At 47.8% G+C, this 18,262-nt stretch overlaps 1 protein-coding gene across 1 annotated transcript in view; it reads left to right on the forward strand.

The window, feature by feature from the left end:
* Positions 1 to 18,262, forward strand: part of LOC105184960 (EGF like, fibronectin type III and laminin G domains protein pikachurin) — a 110,453-nt gene that overhangs the window by 54,339 nt on the left and 37,852 nt on the right. The gene's annotated exons all lie outside the window — the stretch shown is intronic.

The raw sequence follows: 18,262 nt of genomic DNA on the forward strand, positions 1-18,262 counted from the left end.
GTCGATGCACCGGTGACTCCGGCCGGCGCAATTTGGGACGTAAGCCGCTGACGTACGGGGATACGTCACTCGGAGGGAAACGGCACTTCCCCAAATTACGGAGAGACCCGCTGAAAAATGCAGCCTAGTTCGACTGCCGACGAGGTCAAACACGAGGTCGTACCTCTCGTCTTATTGGAGCTCGCGCTGTATATAGTCTGCATTCGCGACGTGTACGCTCTCTTTCTCTATCTCTCCCCCCTTCTCGAGTACGGTAGTCAAACGTTACAGCGTAATTTAACGCGATACAGTGCTACCCGGCTACGAATGATCAATAAATAATTATCAGTAATCCGCATATGCATTCAGGCCACCGCAACTCTCGTTTTGACGGGAGGGATTTTCTGTGGGATCGACGAAAGAAAAAAACACCCGATCAAACCGAGCACACGGCCTCGCGCGCGTTTCCCATTTTCCAGGGGCTGCAAAAAGTTGGACAGTTTAGGATTTCATTTCTCGCTGAGTGTCTGCGCCCCTTCGATACAAGCGGCTTTCGGGAGTACCGAAGGGCGCGCTATCCTCCTCCTTTAGGGACGCGCCGCGCGATCTTCCGAGTTGTTCGCTCGCGCTAATTTCGCTGCCGCACACTAACCTCGCTTCAATTCGCCTGACGAGGGGTGGCATGAAAGGAAGGGCGCAGGGGCAAGGTAGCTCTATAGTACACACAGATTGATAACGCTGAGGCTGGGACTTAATAAAAAAAAAACCGGAGGGCCGCAGGGAGGACGCAGAGGGGGAGGGGGTTACCGCGAGGGGACGGGGCGGGGCGGGAAATCGATCGCTCCTTTGTTTTTAATACTACGCTTATGATACTGCGCAACGAGCTACGTTCGATCAATATTTACGAAAGGACAAAAGCTGCAGCTCGCTGCACTTACCGAAGTTAGAGCCGCCGGAGCTATCGATCCTCTCTCTCTCTCTCTCTCTCTCTCTCGCCGCCCGTGGCATACTTTGCCCTCGCTATGCGATACATTGTTGGTGATACCCACGGTGTTAGGCGTGCACTTTGTGTGTACGATGGAATGCGCATTTCGGCCACGTTAGTAGCGGGTTACGCCCGTCTCTGAATTCATAAATACGCCCGTAACTCTCAAATTAATTACGTAAAAGCGGCGAATATTTTAACGGTGCTCCTTTACGCGCGGTTCCTGCCTGAGATCTACAGCCGCCGTAGGAAAAGCTCGTAATATCTCCCTCATCCCCCCGCCCACATCCCCATTTACATCTTGTATTACGGGAACTTTGTTAATGGCCGATACTTGAAATTGGAAACTTGACGATTTGCCAAGGTGTCGTCTAATCGATTGTAGACTCAAAGTTGCGTAATGTTTATCACGTTGTGTACAAGAATAAAGTATATTATATAATATGTAAAATATATTTACGTATAAATATGTATAAAAACGTGACGGCCTCGGTAACGTCCCTAAAACAAATTCGAATACCTGGTATCAGGTTAAAAAAAGTCTCGTTAGAAATTTATAGATTTGTTCAGAATAAACCTTTCCGCTCACAGAGACTGCAGCCGTCAGTACTGAAAATCTACAGTACGTGTAACGTGAAATGTAGATTACCAGTAGAGCTCGACAATCGACCCGTCGAATAACTACCTCGATATGAAAACCTCGGGAAAAGTGACTCTATTATCAACGGGCCGCACATTTGCCGCACAAAATGCCGCGCTATCGTTCAGCTTTGAAACAGCTCGAAATGCGCATGGCCGTTAAATAACGGCAAAACACTCGGCCGTACGTAGGACGATACGGCCAAGTTGCACGAGCAAGTACGCGCAGTTAAATGCTAAAATGTACCTCGAAGACATTTCGAGATGGTCGAGAATAAAAATACGTTGTAACAAATGCCGGCATATTTAGCGGCACTGCGTAGCTACGGCGGGTACCGCTAAACTAATGTGATTCCATTAGCGATCCTTAGAACACGCCGCTTAATAATACTGGGATACTAAGCGCCGCCGCCATTTTGCCATCTTCTTCGCTACTCCTTTCTCGCGTCGACGATCGCACTCTCATTTCTCGCGTTGCATGTAAATCGTCATCGACCGGCATCGTTCCCGTGTATTCCGTTTCGTCCCAGCGCGGCGTGACGAGACGACAAAATAGCTTGCTGACGGTCGCGTGAGAGAGCAAGGGACGAGTGATTTAAGGGCGCAGTCTCGTAATTTTCGGCTGTACTTCCGCGGCTACGACGCCGACTTGCCGCGAGCGACATGGTCGCACATGGGTGGTAACGCGAGTCATCCGGAATAAAACACGGAGCGGCGCGCAATAGCCGGCGCTCTAGGTGCGTACATGCGTGTAATGCGCGCGTAAAAGAGCCGCCGCGCGGAGCCGGACGGCGCGCTTTCGGACACGGCGCGGATATGAAGACGACGCGGAATGAAACGAGCGCGAAAGCGCCGGGGCCGGGATTACCGGAGCGGATTGCCGCGCGAACAATTTTACCGGATTTCGCCCGAGATGTGTACACGCCCGTGTGTGTGTGTGTGTGTGTGTGCAACTTCGTGAAGGTGTCCTCCTACAGGGAGTGGTAAAGCACGGCGATCCAGCCAGCAATTATTGCCAACAGCCGCCCGGAGTCTACGGTCGCGTAAGCAACGACTGACGCACACACGCGAGAGCCACGATAATCGTTTCGTCGATACCGTCGCGACTTGCCGCCTGCTCGGCAGAGTATTCTGGTCACGCGACTTCGCGGAATTCGCCCTTACTCATACATGGGGGCGGGGGGGCGAAAATTTTCGGGAGCGTCTTCGGCCGTCGGTTTCCTCGCGTCGTTTTTCTCGTTCGCTCTCATGCCGCTTTTTTGCGCGTTGACCGCTGCGTCGGTCCCCGCTTGATGAATCGCGCGCGACGCTTGAGTCACCAAAAATGTATCCTTCGAAATGTCTTCTTTCCGTTGGGTCCTTGTTTGCCCGTGCGAGCGACTTCTCGGATGCGATTAATTATGCTTTCTATGTAACTTTATGACATCGTAATGTCGGCCACCGGTTATCGTCGATGTGACACTCAACGCTAATCGATAAGTGAGTTTGGTAATGGAGGGAGAGATAGAGGAAAGAGAGAGAGAGAGAGAGAGAGAGAGAGAGAGAGAGAGAAAGAGATAGAGGGAGCGTGTCTGAAAGGAGGAAGCGTTGAGTCGCGTTCCGTAGGGAAAAATGTCCGCCGCGGGAGGATTGCACGGGGCGCGCTCGATAACTCGATCTGGAAATATCGACGTATGCGCGCCCGTGCGCATCGCGATTTCCTGTCGCGTAGTCGGCGACTACGCGATTACGCGACGTACATTTCCCACAGACAGACTCGGGAAAATTCAGATTTCGTCCATCTAGATCGCGCACCCCTCGGCGACGATAGTCGCTCGCGATTCCGATCGCGCGGACTCGTATCGCGCGTGAATGAATATCCGAAGGACACGAGGGAACGCTCGCGCTCGCTCGGCGAACGAGCAAAGCGCGGCTCCTCTCATTAAAACAGCTCCCCCGGCAAATTTATGCCGCGCGCGACCACTTTCGCGACATTTACGTCGTAATTCAAACTCACAAAGAAAGATTACTCGAACGCCCGCGATTATTACTCGCTTAGAGAACTCGTTTTAATTTGCGAACGAGAGAGAGAGAGAGAGAGAGAGAGAGAGAGAGAGAGAGAGAGGGAGGGAGAGAGCACGAGAGCGAGAAATATTTCCCGATGAGTCTCATAAAGGAGACACTCTCCCTCTCTCTCTCTCTCTCTCTCTTTGGTGAGGACTCTGCACAGGCCGCGTTTCGCTGCCGCCGTACAGTCAATCTCGTCGTGAGATTTTTGCGGGCAAGCGAGATTCAAACGAGTTGATTACTCCGTAATGTGTATTAGCCGACGGATACGATGTATCTTCGGCGTTTTCCGAAGGAATTTAATCATTCGCCTTTGACGGCGGTAGTTAACTCGTCATGCCGCTTACAGAGGCGCGCTCAAAGGACGATTTAACTCGTTTTGCCCGCTTAATCGATCGCCTCTTACTTTCCGAGCCGACAGTCGGCGAAATCTGCATTCCGAGATACAATGGCGATTCGTGTGCTCACGCTAAATTTAACGTCCGCTGTAATCGATCCGTCAGGGCGCGTTCTCTACTTTTCTCCCTGCGGCTTCCTCCTTTTTCTTTTCTTCCGCTGAAGTTACGAAACGCGGGAAGCAAGAGCAGACTTCCGTTAGTTCGATCGCGGGAATTCGACGGCGCGACATTTCGCGCGCGTGTAACGAGAATGCGAATCCAAGTTGAGCCGGGGAATTATTTGCGGGTATTCGCTCGAACAACCGCGTGTGCTCAAAGTCGTTCGCACGGACGACTTACTCATTATCCGCCCGCCCCGAGTACTCGCTCGGCCATTATCCGAATAATTCAGCGTCGGTTGCATCTTTAACCCTTTGAGGCATAGTGGTAAGTATACTTATCACTTATTTATTCTCACATTTTCATGAAATATTTCATATTTGAGGGATATTCTTGTCGGGTTTTTTGCGTTTTTTTAGCTTCTTATATGATATGGGAACATACATGAAAGGTTGAAAAGTCTTTTGCAAATTATCCATTTATTATAAATAAACAAAGTGTGAAAAATACACATTTTTGCAAAAAAAAAATCATTTTCCACGAACTATGAGTGAACTTTTTGCTCAAAATCAAGATTTGGGGTTTCTTGGGTTGCTGATTACGAATCTGAGGTCCAAATTCCGAAATTAATTTTCCAAGATGGCGGATCATACAATTTTTATTAAATTAGCTAAAATTGTACTCTGGTTAGTTTTTGAGGTCACTGCTTACGAGTCTGAGGTCCACATTCTAAAATTCATTTTCTAAGATGGCGGATTCCAGATGGCGGATTATAGAATGTACATAAAATTAACTAAAATTGTACTCTTGTTAGTTTTTGAGCTCGCTGATTACGAATCTAAGATCCAAATTCTAAAATTTGCCAAGATGGCGGATCATACGATTTTTATATGATTAGCTGAAATTGTACCTTGGTTAGCTTTCAAGGCCGCTGATTACGAATCCAAGGTCCAAAACTCATTGTTCAAGATTGCAGATTCAAGTTGGCGGATCATGGAATTCTAATATATTTACCTGACATTGTCTTCTGGTTAGTTTTTCAAGTTTTCGACTATAAATCTGAGGTGAAAAATGACGATTTTGAAATGGGAATTGTGAATGTCGATTTTCAAAATCGCGAATCATAGAATCCCTATATGATCGGCTGATATTGTACTCTAATCACTTGTTCTCTCGTTTTATTTACTGATCGTGAATCCAAGGTCGAAATCCAAAGATAAACTCCCAAACTTGTGGATCGAATTATTATAATGAAATAAGCTAAGATCCTAATTTTGAAAATCTGATAACAGATTTGTAATCAGCGACCCCAAAAACCCCACAATACCCATTGTCACCGAAATTATCGCGATTTTTCATATTTGTGGCCGCCATCTGGAATCTGCCATTTTGAATTTTGAAAATCTGACAACGGATTCGTAATCAGCGACTCCATAAACCCCACAATATCCATTATCACCGAAATTATCGCGATTTTTCATTTTTACGTCCGCCATCTTTGGTCCGCCATCTTGAATTTCGAAAATCTGACAACAGATTCGTCATCAGCGATCCCAGAAATCACCGTATATAAATTTTCATGTGATTCGGATTTTCTGCAAAATACGTGCCTCAAAGGGTTAAGGAATTGTTTTATCGCGCTCACTCGCGTTTTGCTCGCACGGATATCGACGAGAGTGCGTCTCTAAAATATCGCGACTTTGGTAAAATTCCAACTTTCTCTCTCTTCACTCTCGTAGCCGTTATCAAAATTTTCGATCAAAAACATCGGCGGCGAAGGGAGAGGAAGGGGGCAACGCGTTTCGCTGATTGTATGCGATCGAAATTATATACTCGGCCAATCACGTCGCTATATGCGTGCATCGTGTGTACGCGCGGTATCAAAATAGAGCTAATTAATCGAACGGCGGGTGTACAGGGCGTTCCTAAAATATTTGTCCAAACTTCAGCGGCGTATTCCCGGGCGCCATATTGACGTAAGAGTATCGCACATACGGAGACGTAGGCTCATGAACGGGCTCAAACGTCAAAGATCGGAGCCGTGATCGCGGACATGTACAATAAAATCCCGATTCGCAGTTTGCCGGCGCGCCAGGTACCGGAGGACACTCGACACCATCTTTATCCCGCGCGAGATGGTGTCTCGGAGGAAGCATCTCGTTCCCGCGCGCGCGCGCGCGCGCGCGCGGTCCAGTTTTTCGCGAGGCAATGAAAGAAAAACTTCGCTCGCGCCGAGGCACGCGATAGGTGCAGAAAGAAAAGGAAAATGGGTGAGAGAAAGCGCGGGGGAGGGAGGGGGAGGAGGGGAGGGAGATGTGGAAAAAGAGACACGACCCGGTCACACGGCAACCTTCACTCGATTGCCGGCGAAAGGGTTGCCGGCGATGTAAGCAAAAAAGGGTCGGCACGTGGGACGCGGGTATTGTGTCGGCTATAATGCGAGAGGGACAAACGCAATTTGTCGCGTCACAGCGGATAGTCAATCGATTAGACGCGGGATACGCCACAGGTGCATGTGCGCGGCGGCGGCGACGGTGGCGACGGCGGTGGCGATGACGACGACGACCGGGCGGCGGACACCGAGAACGAATGCCGGATTACGCTCGTAGGAATTGGCCATAATTCGGCGTGCGCGACGGCCGCAGCCGCGCTCCAATTATGCAGATCTGCCGGCCGAGCGCGAACGACACAATTAATTTTACAATTTACTTGCGCGTTCACGCGATGTCATGCGCGTTATTAACGAGCGAGCGAGGACGGCTCGATAGCTGCGATTCCGCCGCGACTTCTTGTCGCCAGATCAAGTTCCTCGAAGCAACGCGTGTTAACGCGCGTTTCTGTGCTCCGCGGCTCTCGCAGAGCCCGTCGATTGCGCGCGATCGCTCCAACTGTCGTCGGCGGTTTCGCAGTCACGCGCGTGTTATCCTCCGGGCGTCGCCGCTCCCTCGAGCGTCAAGAAATTCACCAGGACGCGCACCGGGGATTTGGATTTCGATCCGTCATGACAACAGCAGTGATGATACTTCCTGCGCGAATCTCGCGCGCGGATCTATCGGCGATACTTCGAACCTGATACTTCCCGAGTAGGAAAATTAATAGGGCTCTGGTAAGGATTTTGATTATTTTTCCCTAACATTAATCGGGCCCCCCCCCCCCCAGTAGGGGTAGAAAGACAAGGGTCCTGCAAGATGTGATAACAAGTGGTTTAACGCGGGTCCTTACAAGGCAATATTATGAGGGCCTTATAAGGAAATATTTTTATTATTGCTTGAGTAAAAATATCCGTCCTTTTCATTCCGAGAAACTTAGACTGTTACTTCTTTATTTCTTTCTAACCTTGTTAGTATACGACAAGAATTTTTCATTTAAAAAATATTGCATACTTTATAATAAAATATAGCATTCTTTACACATAAAAATCCTGTCACTGTTTTTATTAAAGTTTGCTGCATTTCAAAATGAAAGCAATACTAGAAAAATTCTTGAAAGAGACTAATGAATATGGCAACTGATAAAACTAATAAAATCTGTTCTTAATTGCAGTATAATTAAAAAATCCTTAAAAGAACTAGGTAGAGCGTACCTAATAAAGCAATAACTAAACTATGACAATATTTTATTACACGCTTCAGATCTTATTGATTTTCTATAACAAACCTTGATTTTGTATATCCTTCAATGATCCTTCCAAGGCCCACATCAGTTTTCCATGTCAAAGCGTTATTTCGTAGAATCTAAGACATCCCTAAAAAATCCTTCTAAGAACTAGAGAACTAAGAGAAGGCCCTTCTCAACTTTTTCTATGAAAGCCTTATTTCGTAAAATCTAAGGCATCCCTAAAAGATCCATCTCGGGGCCTAATACAATAATGAAGCATCCCTTTTTAAGGCATCCTACTTTCAGCCTTATTGGGGCCTTATACTTCATAAGGATAGCCCTAACAATTTCTTGCTCAGGTTTCGATCAAGGCCATTGACGATCGGCCGAAGATTATAGCTTCGACGAGAACTCGCGCCGGAGCGTTTCATTTTTTAATCTTTTCTCTGACCGTCTCTTTTTACACATCCGCGTGTAAGTCGACATCCCGAGGGGATCCGGTGCTATTGAGAAAATATTGAATCGACTCGCGCGACGAAGCGTGTCGCGCCACATGCAGCCGGCATTTGCGCGGGTCTTCTTACCGACCTGCGAATAATTCTCGCGCGAAGAATTATTTCCCCGACTGCTCGGGGAGGTTTGTTTGTACCTGCCCGTTTACCTAGCCATCCACCGCGCGGGGACGATCGAGGGACAAGGGCGGGGGAGAATCCGTGACACCTCGGGACGTAAGCGCTCGTATGGTGTCGGGAACAGCTTCGCGGGCGGCGAAACGGGAACGCGCGGTTCACTGCCTCTCCGCCTTGATTATAAAATCGATAGCGCGACATACGAGAGAGAGAGTCGTGCTCTGCATACTGTTCTTCGTTGACTTATGACACACCGTTCAGCACGCGCCAACGTACGTTGCCGTGATTGCCCTTTGATGCTAACATCGTGAGTTAACTTTTTCCCAATTAAATTCAACTGTCCGCGAATTGAACTCCCGGCACGGCCACCGCCGATGATATTTGTCCGCCGGTGCCGACCAAATTGAACCGCCGTACGCTTGTATAAATAGGGGATGAAGCGAAAATTGATGAAACAGAGAGACGGAGAGAGAGAGAGAGAGAGAGAGAGTGAGAATTAGAGGGGCAGGGGACAGCAATGAAGATGAGGAGAAAGACATAATGGGAAATCACGCGGTTGTTACCTCGCATTTCGTTTCATTCCTTTCTTTTCTCCTTCTTTCCTCTCTCTCTCTCTCTCTCTCTCTCTCTCTCTCTCTCTCTCTCTCTCTTTCTTTCCTGTATTACTTCAACTGTTTGTTTATTTTCACCGATAACATTGACAAATTATTGAAACGGCATTTTGTCCCGTTTACGTTGTACTAACTAAAAAACTCGACACTGGGCATCGAGATCGATCGCGAGCGTCAAATTTTTCAAACAAACCTTTTTTTGTCTCTCTTTCCTCCTTTATCGGGGAAAAATTAAAATTTCACGTCGGAGCGAGAGAGCTACCGACGTCGAAGGAGTCTCCGTCGGGGACGCTATTTACGAGCCCGTTTATGATACTTAGCGCGCACGAGTGCAAAGTAATTTCTCTGTGCTCTCCTTAAATAAATATCACCGAGAGGAAAGAGTAACTTTCCCGGTGAGAAGCGACCTTTTTTCCGCTCACTCTCTCGTAACTTTCTTTACATCGGCTTCTTAATTATGGAAATTTCTCTATTAACTGCCGCAGAGCTATTTAAGTAAACACCGCGTAAACTATGACGATGTACAAAGCTCTCTCTCTCTCTCTCTCTCTCTCTCTCTCTCCCCCCCATTTTCTCGCAAGTTTGCCGGTGCATTATTCGCCGTTCGCTTTGAAGAAACGTCGCAATCACGTCGCCGCCGATGATTGACAGTCGCTGCTTAATTGTCTTATTTACGATCGCGTATACCGCGACCGCGGACAGCTGTTGCGATTTCGACAGCGATACAGCGCGACATTACGCACGTCGCGCGACGTGTCATAATTTCCTGCATAATCACGAGAGCCTCGATATTCGACGATTCTCTTTGTCCATCGCGTCGATACTGGTCAGCCTCGGAGTGGGAGGCGAACATTAACGATAGTACGATTCGAATGTCCGCCGGTAATGTTCCGGAGAAAATAGCCGGCGCAGCCATGTGGTATGTGTGTACATGTGTGTGTAACGCACCATCGATTTGGCATACGATTATTAGGGGGATGTCTACGTCACGGCCATCGAGTCTGTTAATTGTCAGAACCACCCGGAACTAATTACGAAACATTCGCGGACACGAAACGGTCCGGTCCTTACGACATTGAATTGTAATAATTGCTGTAAATGATGCGCCCACATGGGTGGCGTGACAACATATCGCGTGCGATCGATACCGCGCGAATACTCGTCGCTGCACGTTGATGCGTTGTGACATTTCGTTGCACGGACCGTAAATTATATGCGGAGAATTGTGCCGGGGGGGAGGGGGGGGGCAGGCGCAATTTTGGCTCGACGATTGCGCGGAGATTGCGCGCGACGGATGAAAGAATTCGGGAACGGCGGTCGGACGCGCGCGAAATCGATATTTTCAGAAACGATCGCGCGGGCGGAAAAAGACTCGGATCGGTGAGATCGTTAACTCCGATAACGCGTATTGTTAATTCCGATAATCGACGACAATCATCGGCGCCTCGACGGCATCGACGAAAGCGGCGATGCCGGCGGGAGCATTTGCTATTTATACTCCGCGTGCACATTTTAACCCTTTAAGGGCCGATGACAAAGGTCTTTGTCATTTAGGAATTTGCCCAGAGGACTGAGAAAAGGCGAATCTTTGCCATGAAACATTTTACTATGCTGAAGTCCAGGCGTGTTCTAAATAATGACTAAGAGTGTTACTAGATGTTTTCAAGCTCGGTGAACACGACGACGCAGCCAGTTTTTTTCATTTCCCGCATCATAAACGTAGTAGTGGTCACTCGCAAAACGGTCTTTTTCCGGTTTTCTCGAATCTTTGTCATGAAACACATATGACCGTGTTGAGGCTGAAAAAAATCTGAAAAAAAATGAGTTCTGGCGAGACCTTATGTTTTTTTGGGTTGCTGAATACGAATTTGGCATCAGATTTTCGAAATTCAGAATGGCTAAATTAATATGGCGGGGTCAATATTGTGGCAACACGGGGTGTTTCGAAAGAATATATGTACGACCTTGTTATTACTTTTACAGAGATTTTCAGGGGTGCTAAGTATGAATGTTCCATTATAATTCAGAAATTGACACATTGGTGAATCCAATATGACGGATTATATACAGGGTGGGAGGTTATAAGTTTGCAACCCGAAGCATGAAGGTAGATTGGGTTAAGACAAACATAAAAGTCCCATACCGTTTTGCGAGATTCGCAATAATTATCGAGTTATTAATGACAGAAATCTAAGGAACGGGAGCGCGCCGATGTAAGACGATTGGAGAAGCGTTGCAGCTACTCAGGCCATATCGCGGCCCACTCGACCTAGCAACTGTTGGCGGCGTGCGGCGAGACGTAGGTCCGGCGAGATAAAACAACGAATAGCAGCGCATTGTCTTTCCCCTCGCCGCGCACCGGCAATAATTGCTGGATCAACTGGGCCGCGCTGCGGCTTAAGCAGCTGCAACGCTTCTCCAATCATCTACGCCAGAGCCGCTCCCACTCCTCAGATTTCTGTAATTAATAACTCGATAATTATTGCGAATCTCGCAAAACGGTATGGGACTTTTATGTTTGTCTTAACCCAATCTACCTTCATACTTCGGGTTGTAAACTTATAACCCCCCACCCTGTATATGCAAGAAATTCTTACCCTTGACATTCGCGAATACATTTGTTGAAAATATACTCCCCAGGATGCATCTCTCACAAGTATTTTGTGGGTTCGAGGAGATTGACAATTGGATTTAATATCCCACTTTCTCGTTCTTTTTTTGTTTTTATTTTTTGTGTTTTTTTTTTTAATTTCTTGTTTTTTTTTTCTTTTTCATTTTTTCATCATTTTCATTTTCTTTTCATTTTTCCCAAATTTTCCGTTATTTTTCATTCTTCAATGTCTTTTGTCATCTCCTTTCTCATTTCTCCGTCTTTTTCGTTATCTTTATGTAATGCGACCTTGCAATTTTTACATATATTTCGAACTTGTTTTCGGATGCCATTTGCGAATAATTTGCAGTCGGCACTTAGAGGACATGAACGTGGTGTTTGAGTGAATTTATTCTTCTCGAAAATACGGGAATTTAACATTCCCGAATTCAATACAAATTCGTATTCAGCATCACTAAAACCCCTCATGTGCAGATTTTCAGCGAAATATGACGGATTTTAATTTTTGGGACTTCAGGCCCTTTTCATGGATTTGGCTCGGTCCTTAAAGGATTAAGGAAGATCAGACAGCGTATTCGTATTTTACGCGCGCGCGCGCGCAATATCTATTATTCGCATTCCCATCGTTGTGCGCGTCTAGGCGTTTCGGCGTTCGGCGCTGGAAATATGCTCGGCGGCGGGCGATGGTTATGCGCGAAATGCGCCGGGCCGCAAAGCGCGGAAAATACAGCGCCGAGATTTTGCATTTTTCAAATTGTTTTTCGAACGTAAACCATACCGCGGCCGCGCCATTGTGGCCTGGCGGTTCGCGGTGGGATTTCGTTTTATTAGTTAGCGCGGACTGTTGATACACACGACCGCTAATTGCGACAGCGCGATTTCACAGTTTCAAGGGGGGGGGGGGAAGTGCGGCGGATTAATGCATGGGAGGAGAGAGAAAGAGCGATGAACGGGGGCGGGGGGAACGTGACGTTGAAAAAAAAAAGACAGTGACATCTTCGGTTCGCGCAACAACGGCAACTTCCGCAACGGCCGCGAGAAATGCGCGTGTAATCCGCGCGAAGCTGCTGCGTTTCGGCGTCGCGATTACGGCCTGCGCCGGCTAATAACTGTAACCTTTATCTTCTATTAGCTCTTTTATCTCCCTGCTTCGCCTCGTCCCGCTCCTCGTGAAAGGGGGACTCTAATGGCAAATTTCGCCGCGGGTACTTTTGCATCAACGATAGCGATAGCGGGGCATTGTGCGCGCGGGGGTGCGGGGGGCGCGCCCGCGCGCGCGCGGCGTGTTGGGCGTTAATCGATTGAAATTTAGGTTGGCTAGAATGATGGGGATTAACACACCGAGTTAACCGTACAACCGTAGTTAACACACGTGCGCACAAGTAAATCGCGATTACGTGTAACGGTGGCTCCGATCGATCGCTCTGATCTGATTAATTATATGCTGATTTATAATTAATTTCATCGACCGGTTGAATTATTCGCGATTGCACACATGACGACTGATTAATCTCGAACATTGATTCGCCGGCGGAGCAGGACTTTTTAATCGATCGGTGCCCAAACGCGAAGCCGCGACGGCAGACTCTGCGCTCTTGCTGCGAGTTTCGGCATGTGCACTGCAAAAGCAAAATGGTTTCGACAGTTTTTTTGTTTACAAATGTTAGTCACTAGTCTAGTTGAAGTGAAATTTGAGAATCACTGCTCAGGGACTCGCGCAAGAGAGAGAGAGAGAGAGACTCGTGATCTTTTGGTTTACGCAGGTTGGTTGGGCAATGATTCTCAAATTCACAACATGGATTACCAATGTATAAAAAAAAAAGACTGTCGAAACCGTTTTGTTTTCCAGTGTACTCGTCCGGCTCGATGAGCGGACTTATTTTCCAATTTTGAGCAAGACGGACGCGCCTTTGGAGATTCGGGCGAGAAATGAGAGGCGATCTTGCAGCCCGCAATCGCGCTCAGCATCGTTCGACGGACGTGACGACGTTGCAGCGACGCGGAAAAAAATGAGTCCGCGCATTAGTATTCGCGTTGTAGGGCGTCACGAGGCGCTTCCGGAGTGGGGGGGGGGGCGAAAAGGCCGTCACCGGGGTGCGCGGTTACCGTCCACTTTGCAAAGCTCAGGTGGAAACTACGGGAGCCTTTTGATCCGCTTAATTTGCATAAAGGCACGCCTCTCGAATGGCGAAAACGATCAATCAAGTCGCCGCGGGGAACGAGACTGCGCTATCGCCGCTCTTTTCCAAGCGGAGGGGGGAAGGGCGGGGACGGAAGGACGGGAAGCCGCGATCCGATCGGCTCTCGATAGTTTACACGCCTCGCTAGACCGCGGCCTTCTCCCCTCCCCCCCGTCGAGCCAGCTCCCGGGAACGTTCGTTGTTTCTCGCGTTCCGGAAATTCGTTTCCCGCGTTAAGTAGAGCACGATGCTAACATCAGACGCGCGATATAACTTTGAGACGTTCGATTTTAATCAATCGAACTTCCCCTTCGAACCTCCTCGCCTCGTTCGCGAGGCGGATCCGCTCACGCCCTAAAAAATGCTCACCGCGAGTTCGCCCCGCGTTGTGCGAGCGGGATAATAATGAATAAATAAGAGGGTAAGAGAGAAACGCGGGAAGCGCCCGAATGCGGAAAGCAAAAAGCAGGAAGAGAGGAAGAAAGGGAGAAACAAAGGGAAAGAGAGAGAGAGAGAGAGAGAGAGAGAGAGAGAGAGAGAGAGAGACAGGCGTTTGTAAATGGAGTCGGGAGAAAATCTAAGAGTATGCAAAAGAGTATGCACACTTCGCGGACTTCTAGTTGTGACACAATTTTTCCAGCCGCTTCTGCGGCGTACACACAGAATGACCGGAGAGAGCAACTCGAGAATGATTTTTCTCAGCGGGAGCGTCGCGGCAGAGACCATTACTTATCGCGCGTCCTTCCGTCTCCCAGCGTTGTATATTTCGTCGCGCGCAAAAATTCCCGCGGACCCGAATTCCATTAACGCGAAGTTTACTCCCGAAATTACACGCCGCTGCGGAGAGCGCGCTCTCCCGTCGCGTTCGTTTTCTACGGTTGCGCGACCGCCGGAAAATCGACAAAACCGACGATTTCTCGTTGTGCCGAAGGAAAAGGGAGAAGAACATTCTTCCCGAGGCAATGAATCGCAACTGACCGAAAGCTGCGAAAGAAAAAAGGGACAGGAAAGAGAAAGAGGGAGGGGAAGAGAAAGAAAGTCGATATCGGACCTGACGGCGCAGCAAGCGCGCGACCGGCTCCGCGCTGTTGTGTTTAATCTGAATACACACGCCGATTATATTCCCTTTTTCTTCGGCGTTCCCTTTATCGTTCGATGTTAATCGGACTCGCCTCGTCAAGAATATTATCTGACCCGACGGGGGAGAAGCATTACACTGTGTGTTTTCATGGTGTCGCGCGATCGCGATTATACGATACGAGTGCGCGTAAAAGCTCGTCGAGTCCTCCTTCTTCCTCCCCTTCCACATCATCCCTCCTCTTCCTCTTCATACCCGAGAGTCGTTATTCTTTATTCGATCTGAAATAAAATTGCGGGCGAGAGAGACAAAAAAGGCGAGAGAGAGAGAGAGAGAGAGAGAGAGAGAGAGAGGGAGAGAGAGAGAGAATATAGAATATGTTTGCGCAATTCTGCAACGTTACGACACGTTTAATTTCGTGCGCGCGTTGTCGGGTTACAACATCGTAACCAGTCGTGTAATCGAGCGGACGGATTGTACTGGTTCGATTAGAATGTACTTGTTCCTCGCTGCGGCGAGGGCGGGAAGGGGGGAGGGGAGAGAGAGAGAGAGAGAGAGAGAGAGCGGAAATCTATGGTCCGGCTGTAATTTACTTATTCTACCGCGGAAGAGTTAGATCTACGGTCTGTCCGCGTACGTACTTGTTCCACTGCGAGGAGAGGAAGAGAGATATATGGCCGGGCTGCAACTTACTTACCCAACTGCGGATATAGCAACTTATAGAATATTAGCACTTGGGTCGCGAGGACGCTTCACTGTATACATTTTGCAGCAGCGCGACATAAGTCGCGCGCGACGTCGACCGCGTGCGCGCGAGGGATAAAATAAAACGATGGGAATAATAAAAATAATTGATCGTAATACGACGACGACGAGAGCAGCGGGAGAAAGCTCTGGCGACTTGATTTTGCTAAAAATAGCAAACGGTCAAAGGTACAACGAGTTTAACACGATTGTGCCAGCGAACGTATCGCTGATCGAGTTTTTGTAATTGAAGAAAATGGTACATACAATTCACGTCGATGCGAAAATGATTGCGATTACGACCTTCCAAAGCAACGAGTGCTTTAAATGCTTCAAGCGCGCCCGACGTCGAACAAAACAATCGGTCCCGGCCCTTTCGTGTATTTCGTTGCCCGTAACGCGATATCACACTTCTTAAATCGCAATTCCGCGTTTAATCTGCCGCCGCTTTAGCATACCGCGCGCGCGATCGTTCGTTTGATAATAATCGTTTCGCGCACATTCAAGGCCGAACTCGATATAATTTATATATATCCTAATCAAGGTATCGAATCGCGCGCAATTTTCATTGCGATTAACGAGTAACGAGCGAGATTTTTAACGCGCGCCGTCATTAACTGAAAGGAGAACGAGCGCGGTTCGCGCAGACTTTTCACGCGCAAAACATTTGCCTGTGATCCCGAGTGGAAAAATTAATAGGGCTCTGGTAAGGGCCTGATTATTTTTCTCTAACATTAATTGGGTCTTAGTAGAAAGGCAAAGGCTCTACAAGTGTAACAAATGCTTTAACGGGTCCTAATAAGGCAATATTAATAGGGTCTTATAAGGAAATATTTTTATTATTGCTCGAATAAAAATATCCGTCCTTTTCATTTCAAGAAATTTAGACTGTAATTTCCTTATTTCTTCAAAACCTTGTTAGTATACAACAAGAATTTTTTATTTTAAAAATATAGCATTCTTTATACATATAAAAATCCTGCTACTGTTTTTATTAAAGTTTGCTGCAAAACTCAAAACGAAGGCAATACTAGAAAAATTCTTGGAAGAGACTAATGAATATGGCAACTGATAAAACTAATAAAATTGGCTTCAAATTGCGATATAATTAAAAGAAATCTTTAAAAGAACCAGATAGTGCGTACCTACTAAAACAATAACAACTACTAAACTATGATGAACAATTTTATTATACGCTTCAGATCTTATTATTTTTCTAAAACAAAACTTGATTTTGTATATCTAAAGCATCCTCTTAAAAGATCCTTCCAAGGCCCACATCAGTTTTCCATGTTAAAGTGTTATCTCGTAAAATCTAAGGCATCCTTAATAAATCTTTCTAAGGCCCTCATCAGCTTTCCCTATCAAAGCCTTATTTATTAGATCTAAGGCATCTCTAAAAAATCCTTCTAAGCTCCTTCTCAGCTTCCTCCATCAAAGCCTTATTTATTAAATCTAGGACATCCCTAAAAAAATCTTTCCAAGGCTCTTCTCAGTTTTGCTTATGAAAACTTTATTTCCTAAAATCTAAAGCATCCCTAAAAGATCCATCTCGGGGCCTGATGTGGTAATAATGAAGCATCTCTTTTTAGGGCATCCTCCTTTCAGCCTTATAGGAGCCTTATGCTTCATGAGGATGACCCCGACAATTTTTTGTTCGGGATGTTGCGATAACAAACGGTTCGCTGCCGAGCGGGAGGGAAACCGGCGACCAAGATATCTCGATCAGAATTCGACAACGCGGCCGGACTTATGGCATAATAAACAAACCGGTCTCGGAGATATTTCCTCGCGCCAACGACGCGTCGGCCCGATAAATCCTCTCTCCCCCCCACCCCCGGCCCCTGGGCCCGCGATCGGTCGTTGTAATTGCACGTACGATTCCGCCGGCCGGCCGGCGCGTTTTGTTACACGATAGCGCCGAGGATTCTCTCCGCCATCAAGAACTGGAATTCCACTTCCAGGCCTCGTGGGCGCAACTTTTTCTATTCTTCTGACCCGGTCTGATTTATCGTCACCCTTACGTGTACCACGTGCGCTCATGGGTCTCTTCCTCCGCTACGTCCCTGTGATTGATACGGGGTTGTAGATCGCGAAGGTAAAGGGACGTTCCATAAGCCTCGCGTGCGAGCGGAATTCCCGATTTTCCGCTCGTTCCTCTCCGCACAGGCGATGTATCCTCCGAAAGTGGTCGAAACGGCGCCGGCATGTTAACCGTCGCCACGTCCTGCCCGCAAATTGCAACGGACGCGTGCGCCCCGGAATCATTTCGCCGTATTTCACGGGACGTCTTTTCGTACCTCGTTTGTTTCCTGTTTTTTTTTTTTCTCTCTTTCTCTCCTTCTCGCTTCCCAACGTGCTCGTCAGAGAGAAACGACGCGACGGGAAGGTGAAGATACCGCTGCTAAATGTGCATTCTGTGAATGCGCGCGCGCTGATACGTTTTTCCGATCGAGCGCGGTTATATCGGAAGATTCCTGCGGCGAGACACGAGTTCCGCAGCATCGTGGGGTCGAAGTCGCAAATTGTTGCGAAGCTCATGTACAAAACGCTATTACCGTCCGTTGAGACACCTCACCGGGAGATTTACGAGAGGGCGAGCCCTTCGTCCCTCCGCGAGTTATCGCGAGAGCTTAGCGCCGAACTTTCCGCCGTGTCGTCGCGAA

The sequence above is a fragment of the Harpegnathos saltator genome, unplaced genomic scaffold (genome assembly GCF_003227715.2).
Source record: "Harpegnathos saltator strain DR-91 unplaced genomic scaffold, Hsal_v8.6 scaffold119, whole genome shotgun sequence".
Lineage (NCBI taxonomy): Eukaryota > Metazoa > Arthropoda > Insecta > Hymenoptera > Formicidae > Harpegnathos > Harpegnathos saltator.